The following is a 12,403-nucleotide window of genomic DNA, read 5'->3' on the forward strand; positions in this document are numbered from 1 at the left end:
AAAAATATGTACTTGGAAGTAGTTTGAAAGTAGCAAGAATTTAGTGGAAGTAAACATAATTATAAGCTTATTGTGTATCTAAATGTGACACTATCACAGACTGAATAAGATGGTATTATTAATAATGTAAAGAAAGAAACACATATGAAAGACTAAGTGAAGAACATATTAGATAATTTATTGGATATAGGAAGTAAAACTATCTTTCCAAAAGGATGGTTAATTTTGAGTACTGGTGAATTACCTGAATAATTATTTCTATCTTCCTTTTCACTTGGTTTGCCAATTACAAATTAGTTGCACAATATATAAGAAATATAACTACAGTTACAAAATTTTTTTCTTTTGGTTTTTTTCCATACTCTGCTTATTCATAGAAAATTTGAAAATGTTTTTAAAATGTTAACTAAATATTAACAGGATAAATATTTTCTAAGTTTACAGATAAAGATTCATTATGCTTTTATTACAAAATTAATTCCTAAACTATCCCAAATATTATTTTCTCATGTTATTTTGTTAACTTGGATTGTTGTGAAACAGAAAAATTAATGTGACATCTTGAATTTTGCAATCACTTGTCAATGAAATTAATACTCATATAACATATATTCAGTTCAGTGGGGAGAAATCTCTTCTGTTTACAGAAAAACAAATATTCTTAGTTGCCCCACAGACAACAAAGGAAAAGCAAGAAAAAGGCTATGTCTAATTTTATCAAATAAAATCCTCTACCTAATATGAAATCCTTGACTTAAATGTTGTAACCTATTTCCTCAAAGAGTTCAGACACAGATATTATAACTGATGGATAGAAACATGTTAAAGAAACAGGGTAGTTTCTCAGACAGGTAATTGCTTTACTTCTGCAGTGGAAAACTATCACTGACTTTACTAAAGTTTTGATTTGCTTTTCAGCCACTGCAATTTTAAGTAATTAATTTTTCAGTATAGTTTTGGAAAGTGTAACTCTTGGATGGACTAAGAAAGAAATAGGTAAAATCTTTTTTTTTTTTTTTACGAGTATATCGCTTATTTTGACATACACATCCGGAAGCATAGATCATACTGTAGGAGAGTTCTTTCTGTTCCCGATTTAAGAAGCCAACCCAACTTTATGATCTGAAAAGCCTCAAGCCCTATAGCAATGATTCTAATGAAAATAGGACCTGAAACTATAAGGAAAAAAATTATATACACTTCTGTTTGATGGTTATGATTATAACTATAACCAAAAGGTTACCCTGAGGCATCAATAAATGTAAGCACTAAGTCATGTGTTCAGCATCTGAAAGAAACCAACAACAACCTAATGATGGCCTTGTTTAGACACAAGATTATTTTTTTTCTGTAAGTAGACAATGCAGTTTCTCCATAAAATTTAAAAGGAGATTAATCTGGGACTGTACTGAAAATATAGGCATCAGACATTTATAAATTCATCTATTTAGTGTCCAGCACTAAGCATATAAGAAAGTAATTAGAAAAGAATTTGAAGTCTGCCTGATTTCTCTGTATCCACATCATTTGCTGTATGAATTTAGACAAGTTACGCGACCTGAGCTTTATTTTTCTCGTCAATAAAATAGAGGTAGTAATAACAATAAAATATAGTATGGTTATGAAGATTGAGTATGATTTCTTTTTTTAATTTTTCACTTTAAAGAGGTGGTGTACAATTCAGGGTTAGGTATACAAGCGTTCATTATGCAGGTACCCTTGTTGATGAGGTGTGCTGCTCCCTACCCTGGCAGTTTCCCACTACTGCCAATCCTACCTCTCCATCCCCTGGCAGTTTCCACTACTGCCAATTCCCTTCTTATATATTATAAATACTGCCAATCCCCTTCTTATAGTATTATCATTGTTCAACGTCTGCTTATGAGTGAGAACATGTGGTACTTGGTTTTTTGTTTCTGTGATAGATCACTCAGTATTATAGGCTCTAAGTCCATCCAAGTTGCTGCAAAATTCATAATTTTGTCCTCCTTTATGGCTGCATAATATTCCATCTTGTATATGCACCACATTTTTTCTATTCAGTCCTCTTTTGATGAGCGCACGGTTGGTTCCATGTTATTGCTATTGCGACTAATACTGAAATAAACATGTGTGTGCATTTATCTTTTTCATAGACTGATTTGAGTTCCCCCAGGTATATTCCCAGAAGGGAGATCATTGGGTCGCATGGAAGGTCAATTTGTAGATCTTTTAGGAATTGCCACATTGTTTTCCACAAAGGTTGTACTAGTTTACACTTCTCCCAGCAGTATAGAGGTGCTCCCTTTTCCTTGCATCCTCACCAGCATCTGTTTTTTGAGTTATTGATGATGGCCTACTTGACTGGAGTTAGGTACTATGTCAGCGTGGTTTTAATTTTCATTTCTTTGATGACTAGTAAGGCTGAGCATTTTTCATGTATCTGTTGGCTGCTTTTCTCTTTTGAGAAGTGCCTATTCATATCATATGGCTGATTTTTAATAGGGCTGTTTACTTTTTTCTTTTCAACACATTTAAGTTTCTTATAGATGATAGATGTTAGACCTTTGTCAATTATACAGTTGGCAAATATTTTTGCCCAGTCTGTGGGCTGTCGCTCTGCTTTGTTGATGGTTTCTTTGACTTTGCAGAAATTTGTCAGTTTGGTAAGTTCCCGCTTGTCTATCTCATCTCTTATGGCATGGGCACTTGAGGTTTTGATCAGAAATTGGTTGCCAGTTCCAATTTCCATAAGGGTGTCTCCTGCATTCTCTAAGGTTTTTATACAATAAAAACTACAAAACACTGCTCAAAGAAATCAAAGATGACACAAACAAATGTAAAAATATTCCATGCTCGTGGATTGGAAGAATCAACGCTGTTAAGATGTGCATCCTACCCAAGGCAATCTACAGCTTTAACGCAATACCCAGTAAATTACCAGCAGCATTTTTCTCAGACCTGAAAATGACAATACAGGAATTCATATGGAAACATAAACAACCACAAATAGCCAAAACAATCTTCAGCAAGAAACAAAACAAAACAGGAGGCACCATACTCCCAGACTTTAAGCTTTATTATAAAGCTACAATAATCAAAACAGTCTAGTATTTGTACAAGAACAGACATATAGCCCAATGGAACAGGATAGAGATTCTGGAAGCAAAACTTCAATTTCTCAACTAACTCATCTTCGACAAAGTCTCCACCATCAACCACTGAGAAGAGGAGTACCTATTCAGTAAATGGTGCTGGGGAAACTGGCTGATTACATGCAAAAGCGTAAAACAAGATCCCTACCTATCACCATACACAAAACTCAACTCTAAATGGATCAAAGACCTAAGCATGATAATTTCTTAAAGCTCTCAGAGCAGGGCCTAATTCCTGGCACTTACTAGTGATAATGGTAGTGATTTCGATTATGTGCTTGCTAATATCTCTGACATAGCCAAGGATGGCTTGTTAATTAAAGCACGATAAGATATATTGAAGAAGGATCACATTTGAAACTAGACCTATTCGTTAAGGGGTCGGACCCAGCACAAAGGGTAACAAATCCAGACAAATTTAAGTTAAAACTTGGCATCTGGTGGGTAAAGCCATAGACATATGGGAATTTGTTAATTCTACAATGCTGTATGCATTCAGCGAGTGGGGTGTCTGAATAGGCAGCTAGAGGCAAACTAAGTGAAATCAGGTGTAAGCCCTAGTGGTTTATCTTACACTGGGATTTAATTCCCAAGTCAGTGAATGAAGTGTAAATCCCTTGAGTTCAAAGTACCCTTTAAATCCTCCCAGGAAGGCACTCTTTTGCAGAACTGCATATTATCTCCCAGTAAAAGAAGTTCAATGCATTTGATTTATCCTCTTCATTTGAGCATCTAATGAAGTAGCTCAGTGGAATTTGGAACCCATGCTGCAATGGATATATAAAATTAAAATCAAACTTAGCATGGTTAAAAGTTTAAGAAACATTATGGGAATTGGAAATTACCCAGGGAACAACAAATTTATCTCTCTCCTCTCACATCTAAGTCATATGTAAATACTTAAATTGAAATTTTAACAAAATTCTCTCTCTCTCTCTCTCTCTCTCTCTCTCTCTCTGTGTGTGTGTTTGTGTATGAGTGTGTGTGTGTGTGTGTGTATGTGTGTGTATGACATGATAAGGCTCTCTTATAGTCAGAATCATAAACTTGCAAAAAAATGAATGAATTAAGAATGTTTTTCAGCATTAAGGACTTTGGTTTCTTGTTTGCATTACATGGATAGAACCACCATAACTCACCTAGGTTCTGTGTTTTCTCATTGTAACTGCTTGGTGTTTGCTTCAGTGTATCTCTCTTTCCCATTATATTGTTAGTCTGGAAATCATCAAAGCTACTAAAGGTATATTCCACTTCCTCCTCACAGGCATCAGAGCAGCTAATCACGAATAGAATAAAACACAGAATTAAGTAGACCATGATGACCATGGATGTGCACAGCTCAGGTCTCTGTTCAAGAGAACCTGCTGCAGTGAGTACAGTTGACTGAAAGACCCCACCTATAAATTCTCTGCCATGCCCTTGCCGAAGCAGTACTTTCTCTAGACTGCTCACAGTCAAAAGCAGGGCATGATAGCAATACGAGGACAGAGTTTTTTCTGCCCCGTGTTCTAACAACCTAACTCTTCTTAACAGACAACCTTTGCTGGGGATTCCACATGGGCCTTACCAAGACATTCTCAGATATACTATAGTCTGATAGTCTCCTCAGTTTTCCTGCCTTTTTTCTCATTGCATAGGTGTCAAAACTGCCTCACAGTTTGAAAAATCTTATAGCCTACACCAGGTATCTCTCCTAATAAATTGCCCCACATCTAATCACAGCTTAGCATCAGCTTCTTGAAGAATCTGAACTGACTCACTATTAATACTAAATTCTTAACCACATATCTCAAGCTGAATCTCTGTTCTTCATTTAACTCTTGTTATATTTCCTTATTCAATTCAGTCACCCACCATGCTGGATAAATAATATATTTATTTCCTCTTTTCTCAAATTTCTCATAGCTCCCCCCCAACTCTGCACTTTCAGATGTTAACCTTGTTAATATTTTACTTTTTAAAAAAAGAAGTATTCAGAAGCACCCAACACCAACCTGCCTAGTTTTATTGGCATGTGCTCTGCCTTCTCTCCTGCGATGACAATACTCCCACCCAAGGCCAATTCCTACAATTATGCATTAGATTTCATCCTATCTCACTTACCCATGATATTGTTCTTTTTACTCTCTGTATTATAAGGATTTTCCTCTCTTGAGTCATTTACTTCTTAATCAAATATGCTATATTAGCATTTATTAAAAGGTTCTTTTGACACCCAAAATCTCTCCAGCTACTATCTACATTCACATCTATCTTTCCATTTATCACATCGTTTCTTGAATCCATCCTAATTTATGTCAGACCGCTCCATTGGTCTGCTTTTTGCCAGTATCACCAGTATTGTCCACCTTGACAAAAATGACGGTTAATTGTCAACCATCGACTAATGCAAACCATCAGAAATATTTGACAATGTCAATCACTTCCTTTTTATTGAAAGATTTTCTTCATATTGATCTGAACATCAGTTTTTATTTATTCTCCTACCTCACTAACAACTTATTTCAGCTTTTTTCTACAGATTTCGACACTTTTTCCACACTTATACCAAGTAGAATGCCCCTTGCTTTGTCTTTGTAATTTATTCTTTTCTAATTACATTTTGTGATGTCTTCCATTCTCATAGTTTTAAATATCATTTTTAATTTGATGACTCCCAATTTTTTTTCTCCAGCCATCTCTACTTCCCAGTCTTCAGTCTGTAATATTCAACTGCCTACACAACACCTGCACTTACTCATCAAATACATATCCCAAACTAAACATCACCAAATATAAATTATTGAATTCCCACCAAGCTTTGTTCTCAGTTTTTCTCATTCCAGCCAATATCAACATCTTTCTTCCAGTTACTAAGGCCAGAAATCTTAAAGTACCTTGAAAATGTCATTCAGAAAGAAGATTCTCTCTTCTATCCCCTTTCTATTGGTTCTGCCTGCCTTTAAAAATATATCCAGCCCAATTTTTCTTACCAGATCCATTAACTGCTACTATTTTGATACTCACCAGCATCATTTTTAAAAATCTAGATTATTACAGTAGTCTTCTCATATCCTGTTTTCATTCTTGCCTTTTGAATCTATTATTTGCTCCAACTTTGTAAATATATATAAAATCATACCACTTTTCTAATTCAACAATGTTCCAGAATTCTTTTTCATTCAGAGGCAAATTTAAAGCTATTAACATGAACTACAAGTCCCTAAAATATCTATCCTCAGACAATCCCTTTGGGTCCCCATCCACTGTGGGAGCTTTTCTGTCCTCTCAATAAATCCTGCTTTCTAAAAAAAAAAAAAATCTATCCTCCACTTTTCCCCCACTCCGTGATCTCATCTTTTAGCTCATTCATTCATTCATTCTTGTGTTTACTCTACATCAACCACACTGGTCTCCTTTCCCTTCTTCCATCAGTTCCTAGGGAGATGGAATTCTATTTGGAAGTTCCCAGATATATGTATAATTTATGTTCTCACTTCCTTCACTTCTCTGTCCAAAAGTCCCCCAACCATAAATGTTCTTCCTGAAAATAACATGCAAATTAGCTCAAATCATACTCTGTAACTATTAGTCTTTTTCCTTTCTTCCTTTCTTTCTTTCTTTCTTTCTTTCTTTTCTTTTCTTTTTGTATTATTAAGCACAAGTTGGCAATCCTATACTCAGTACACACACACATACACACACACACACACACACACACACACACACACACACACACAGATGTAAGTTCCTTAACAGGAGACACTTTTCACTATTCTCTTTGATATACTTTGTGTATGTAGAGTTGTGCATGTTTATTTGGAGTAAACATATAAAATGAATAAAGGGACAGGGACAGAGCAGGAGGCAGAGGGATCTAGTTATTAGAACTAGTGTAGAAAGTAGAAAGTAAGATAACCTGGTTAACAGCTCTGACCTTGTTTCTATAATTAAAGTACAAAGATAGATAGTTTAAAACATGGTTATTATAACCAGCATATAAAGTTTTTACAATTAGATTACTAGACACAAAGTTAATTTTGCAGAAAAGATTTGAGCTAGATAGAGGGTGCATTATGTGACCAGTGCTATCTCAGTAGGTTCAGACTCCTATAACAAATACCATAGTCTGGGTGACTTATGACCAACAGAAATTTATTTCTCACAATCTGGAGACTGAAAGTCCAAATTCAGGGTGTTGGCATGGTCAGGTTCTGGTGAGAACCCTCTACCAGGTTTCAGACTATCAACTTCCTGTTGTATTCTTACATGGAAGAAAGTGAGTGAAGCAGCTCTGTGACCTCATCTCATGGCACTAATACCACTCATAAGGGCTCCACTTTCATGATTTAATTATTTTCCAAAGACTCCACCTTCCCATACCATTACCATAAGAATAAGGTATTGGCCTGGCAAGGTGGCTCAACCTGTAATCCCAGAACTTTGGGAGACCTAGATGAGAGGATTGCCTGATCCCAGGGATTCAAGACCAGCCTGGGCAATTTGGTGAGATCGCATCTCAGCAATAAATCACAAAAACTAGCCGGGTGTGATGGCGTGCATCTGTAGTTCTAACTACTTGGAAGACAGAGGTGGAAGGATCACCTAAGCCCAGTAGGTCAAGGCTGTGGTGGCCGTGAGTGTGTCACTGCACTCCAGCCTGGGTGACAAGAGTGAGACTCCAACTCAAAAAAAAAAGAGTAAGTCAACATAATAATTTTGTGATAGACATAAATATCAGACCATTGTAAGCCCCTGGAATAAATCTGGACATTGATTGAGTCTCTAGGGAGCCTTACTTAATAGAAATATTGCACACATATTGCTGCATTTTCAGAAATGAAGAAGTGTATACTCTCTGTGACCCCTCAGGAGAAAAAAAACCTGTAGATTAATTCCTCCTGACACTACCTGTGTCTTCTTCTTTAATAATGCAACTGTACATCCTTAACTATATTCTAAGTGCCAGTGAGTCCTTCTAGGTAATCTTTGTATATGAAGATGATCTAGAACCCCAGAAGACAAAAATAAAATGCCAAAATCCCAGAATATTGACATAAAATGTACCATGCAACAGAAGAACACAGAGCACTGAGTCAATGTTAAAACTACAAATGGAACTGAGATGGAGATACAAAAATATAAAGGAACTAAAAGCGTTATTACATTTGACTAGCCTCTCACTGCAACTAGATTTCCTCCCTTTGTGTGGAAGAGAGGGGGAAAAAATTAAGAAATGAGGAATAAATAATATAGCAGCATTTTTTTTAGACTTGGGACCTCAACAAAAGTTATAGACTTATAATAAAATTTAAAGAGTAGAGAGAGGAAAAAAGAAATCTTTAAGTCCCTCACCCAGTGGGACAAGACTCCAGATGGTCAGATGCTTCATAGAATGGCTCTCTTCAGGGTAAAAAATCCTCTGATGTGCTGGTAAATGTTAGCAATGGGCTCTCAAGGGTGGGAAGTACTGATTAGTACCAGTTGCCAAATTTGTGGTATAAATATTCCACTGTGTTACATTTTAAGCTACCAATGGTTAAACAATCATGTTTCAAATCTCCTGAAAATTCATTAATTTTCTCTCACAATGCCCTTAATATCTGGCCCCAGTATACCATAAAAATTTTTTTGAAGCATTATATAAATGCAACTTTAATCGAGACCTGGTAAGGGAATTCTTGATCCTGATATTGTTATGATTGCAGAAAACCTAGTACTGTGATACACTTACAGAACTGAGAAGAGTCACACAATTATCTTCTACCCCAAAGGAACAAATCAATGAATTAAGTTTTGGACATGACTTTTCTTACGTTTGAAATACATATTTCATGGGCTGTTGTAGCTCTTCACCAATTTTACTGACAATTGTAGAGAAGAAAATACATATACACCAATCTAATTAATTGTTGTTCAGTTTTCTCTTTTAAAAAACCATTTATATAAGCTAGAGAAATGATATAGCAGTTGAATCTGCTGTCAACTGGTGAAACCTGATAATGACATGCAAACTTAACCTAGCCCATATGAGATCTCATCAAAAAAGTTAAAATAAAAGTTCAATCAGTGATATTAATTTTTTCAAATAGAGAGTTATGTTTAAAGCAAGGACTATTCTTTCTTATAGTCACTATTGTATCATAAACCCTTTAAAAACATCCATCTGGTATTAGAATCTCAATAAATTTTTACCCAATTAATGAAAAACATCCAGCTCAAAACAATAAGGCATATATTAAGCTGATTTTTATACCACTCTTATTTCTTCATTCAATTCTTGGCATTGAAAATATAGGAAGATAACGTAGGGCCATAACACAATAATGATAAACATGTTATATATATTTTTCAGTATAATTCTGCTTCTAACTTTTTGACCCAACCGGGTAAATATAGAACACTTTCTGTCTACTACTCTTAACAGCTTTGAAGAAATATTTTTCCAAGTACATTAGACTATTATTTTTTTCACTGAGAGTCAAGAGTGTATTATTCTCTTTTATATAAGCTGTACTTTCAAGTAGTTTTCACACTGATTAAGTTAAATGTGATAATGGCAAGAATGAGGGAATGAAATTTAATGGAAATGATTCAATACATTAGAATTAAGAATGTGACGGGGTGAAATTAATTGCTTGATTGTCTAAGGAAGCACTGTGCTCACATTTTGAAATGTTACAAAGCTAAATCAAATTTCCAAAATTTTAAATGAACAGGTAGTAAAATAAGCTTTCTTGCTGTAAGATTATGTTAAAGTATTCATTGTTATAATTTCTGATATCTCTTGACACATAAGAGTATCCATTTAATCTGTCATTCTACTAATAAAAAGTAACTAAACAAAAGAAAAGCCAAGACCTAGAGTTCAGTAATGATATGTCACATATTTCAAATGTGATATTACAATGCACATTTTAATCACAGAAAACCTTTGTTCTGATCTTTTAGAGAAGACTTAATTCTTCAAAGGGGTGACACTAACAGAACTGCTAACAAAAGCAATGATGTCCAGCTTATTTATTGTATAAGGCAGGCACCAGTTTTAATGATTTTCACCTAAACAAAACTTCTCCAAAAAGGCTTGGCTTCCAATTAGAATATGGAAAGGTTAAAAAGAGCATTGCTGCCAGCCAAACAACAACAAAAACCCAAATAACCTACAAGGTCATAACTTGTTTTGAGCTAATATGATTGCTGAGGTCACAAGGGAAACAAATAGTTTAAAATCAGAGAAAGAAAAGGTACTTGTAAGGAAATATGACTGCTGGTTTTTCTAGGGCAGAACACAAAAAGAATACTGGACTGTCATATAAGATTTCAGCTAAAATGTTATACATATTGTTAAATATCAAGCATGAATGAGCCTGAGAGTATAGAATTCTCAGGAACCACAAGCATCACAGTTTTTATACCTAATCTGACTATTTTCCCCCATAGGTTTCTCTAGGATGTCACCAGAAAAAAATGTTTGGGCAAGTGAGAAAATGGAAAAAGGGTTCCTTTGTGGTTCAGACCTGAAGAACAAAAGCAGTAACCACTGCAGGAAAAGCATAAATTTTCACCTGGAACCTTCTCCTTCTTTCCTACAGAAAAGAAAAAAACAATCTGAGTCACAAGATGGTAAGGTGACTGTGAGAGAGAGGACAGCAAAGTTGAGAATAGGAAAAGGAAACGGGGGTGGGGGAAACTCCTTTCTATTATTAGGAGAAGGGCTAGAAACTCTCAAAACCCTAACCATCAGAGGTGACTTAATCTGGCAAAAGAGCAAGTTCATAGAGAAAGCCACCTATTCAAAGACTCAGGTATACAGAGTCAACCTAAGACTGAGTCTGAACCAGGAAGATGGAAAATGCCCTTCCTGTCCTCACCTCTAGGCTGCTTAGCACAAGGACATCAAGAAAAATCCCTCTGATAATCCAATCTGTACATTGTGCACAAAGTTACTCTAAAGACATGTGAAGTAGATAAGGCACACTAAGGGTAACTCTTGCTACAACAGTCCAAACTAAATTCAATTTTTATGCAGGCCAAAAGACAATTGAGGGACATCTTTAAAGTTCTAAAATAAAAAATTTCAGCCCAAGAAATCTATAACAAGAGAAAATATTTTTTTAAAAGAAAGTGACAGTGAAATAAAAACTTTTACATGCAAACAAAAACCTGAGAAAATTCAACATTAGCAGACTTTACTATAAGCAATGTTAAAGGAATTTCTTTAAACAAACAAACAAAATTATAAAAAACCAGATTGAATCTCTGGTTATCTGTGAAATTAAAAAATATAGAGAAAGAATACTTTTTGGGGGCTTTAAATTAGTAATGAATCTTCAAATAACTGGCATTTGGCAAAGCCCAATTAATTCTGGCATATTTGTAGTCTCCTGGGCTTTATATCACAGAATTGTAGAACTAATTTCTTTGTATGGCTAAGTGTAAAGACTTAAGAAGAATTATTAATTATGTGCAATTACATATTCTCATTCTTTTAAAAGATACTTTTCATGAAGTATATTGTGTGCTACCTTAATGATATTTTACTATGTAGATAGCCCTATTGAGTAACATACCCTTTAGTGAATTTATTAATTTAGCAATATTTATTAATTGCCAAATAATTGTAATCTACTCATGTTAGGCATTGAAGTGCAAGAAACTTCAATAGTGTCTTATGCAAGAAGTAATGGAGACTTTGACCAAACTTGATGACAGGAGAGATGAAAGAAGAAAAATATAATCTTCAATAAATATTATGGAGTGAATAATATATTCTCTTTAATGAATAAATTATTTCATTTCAACTTGTAAATAAGAATCTAGAAAACCATAAGAACCTTAGAAAATGAAGAAAATACCCTCATGGAAATCGGAACTGGCATCCAATTCCTGAACAAAACCAGAAACCCACAGGTCATAAGAGAGAAGATAGACAAGTGGGACCTTATTAAACTGACAAGCTTCTGCAAAGTCAAAGAAACCATCAAGAGAGCAGGGAGACAACCTACAGACTGGGAAAAAGTATTTGCCAACACCAGGTCTGACAAAGGCTTAACATCCTGGATCTACAAGGAACTCAAACGTGCTGAAAAGAAAAAAACAAACAATCCCATTATAAAATGGGCAAAAGATATGAACAGACACTTCACAAAGGAAGACATCTGAGCAGCCAACAGACACATGAAGAGATGTTCAACCTCACTAATCATCAGGGAGATGCAAATGAAAACCACACTGAGATACCACCTAACTCCAGTCAGAATGGCAATTATCAACAACTCAAAAAATAACAG

The sequence above is a fragment of the Carlito syrichta genome, unplaced genomic scaffold (assembly GCF_000164805.1).
Source record: "Carlito syrichta isolate Samal-C Ts95f unplaced genomic scaffold, Tarsius_syrichta-2.0.1 Scaffold311616, whole genome shotgun sequence".
NCBI classification, from domain to species: Eukaryota; Metazoa; Chordata; class Mammalia; order Primates; family Tarsiidae; genus Carlito; species Carlito syrichta.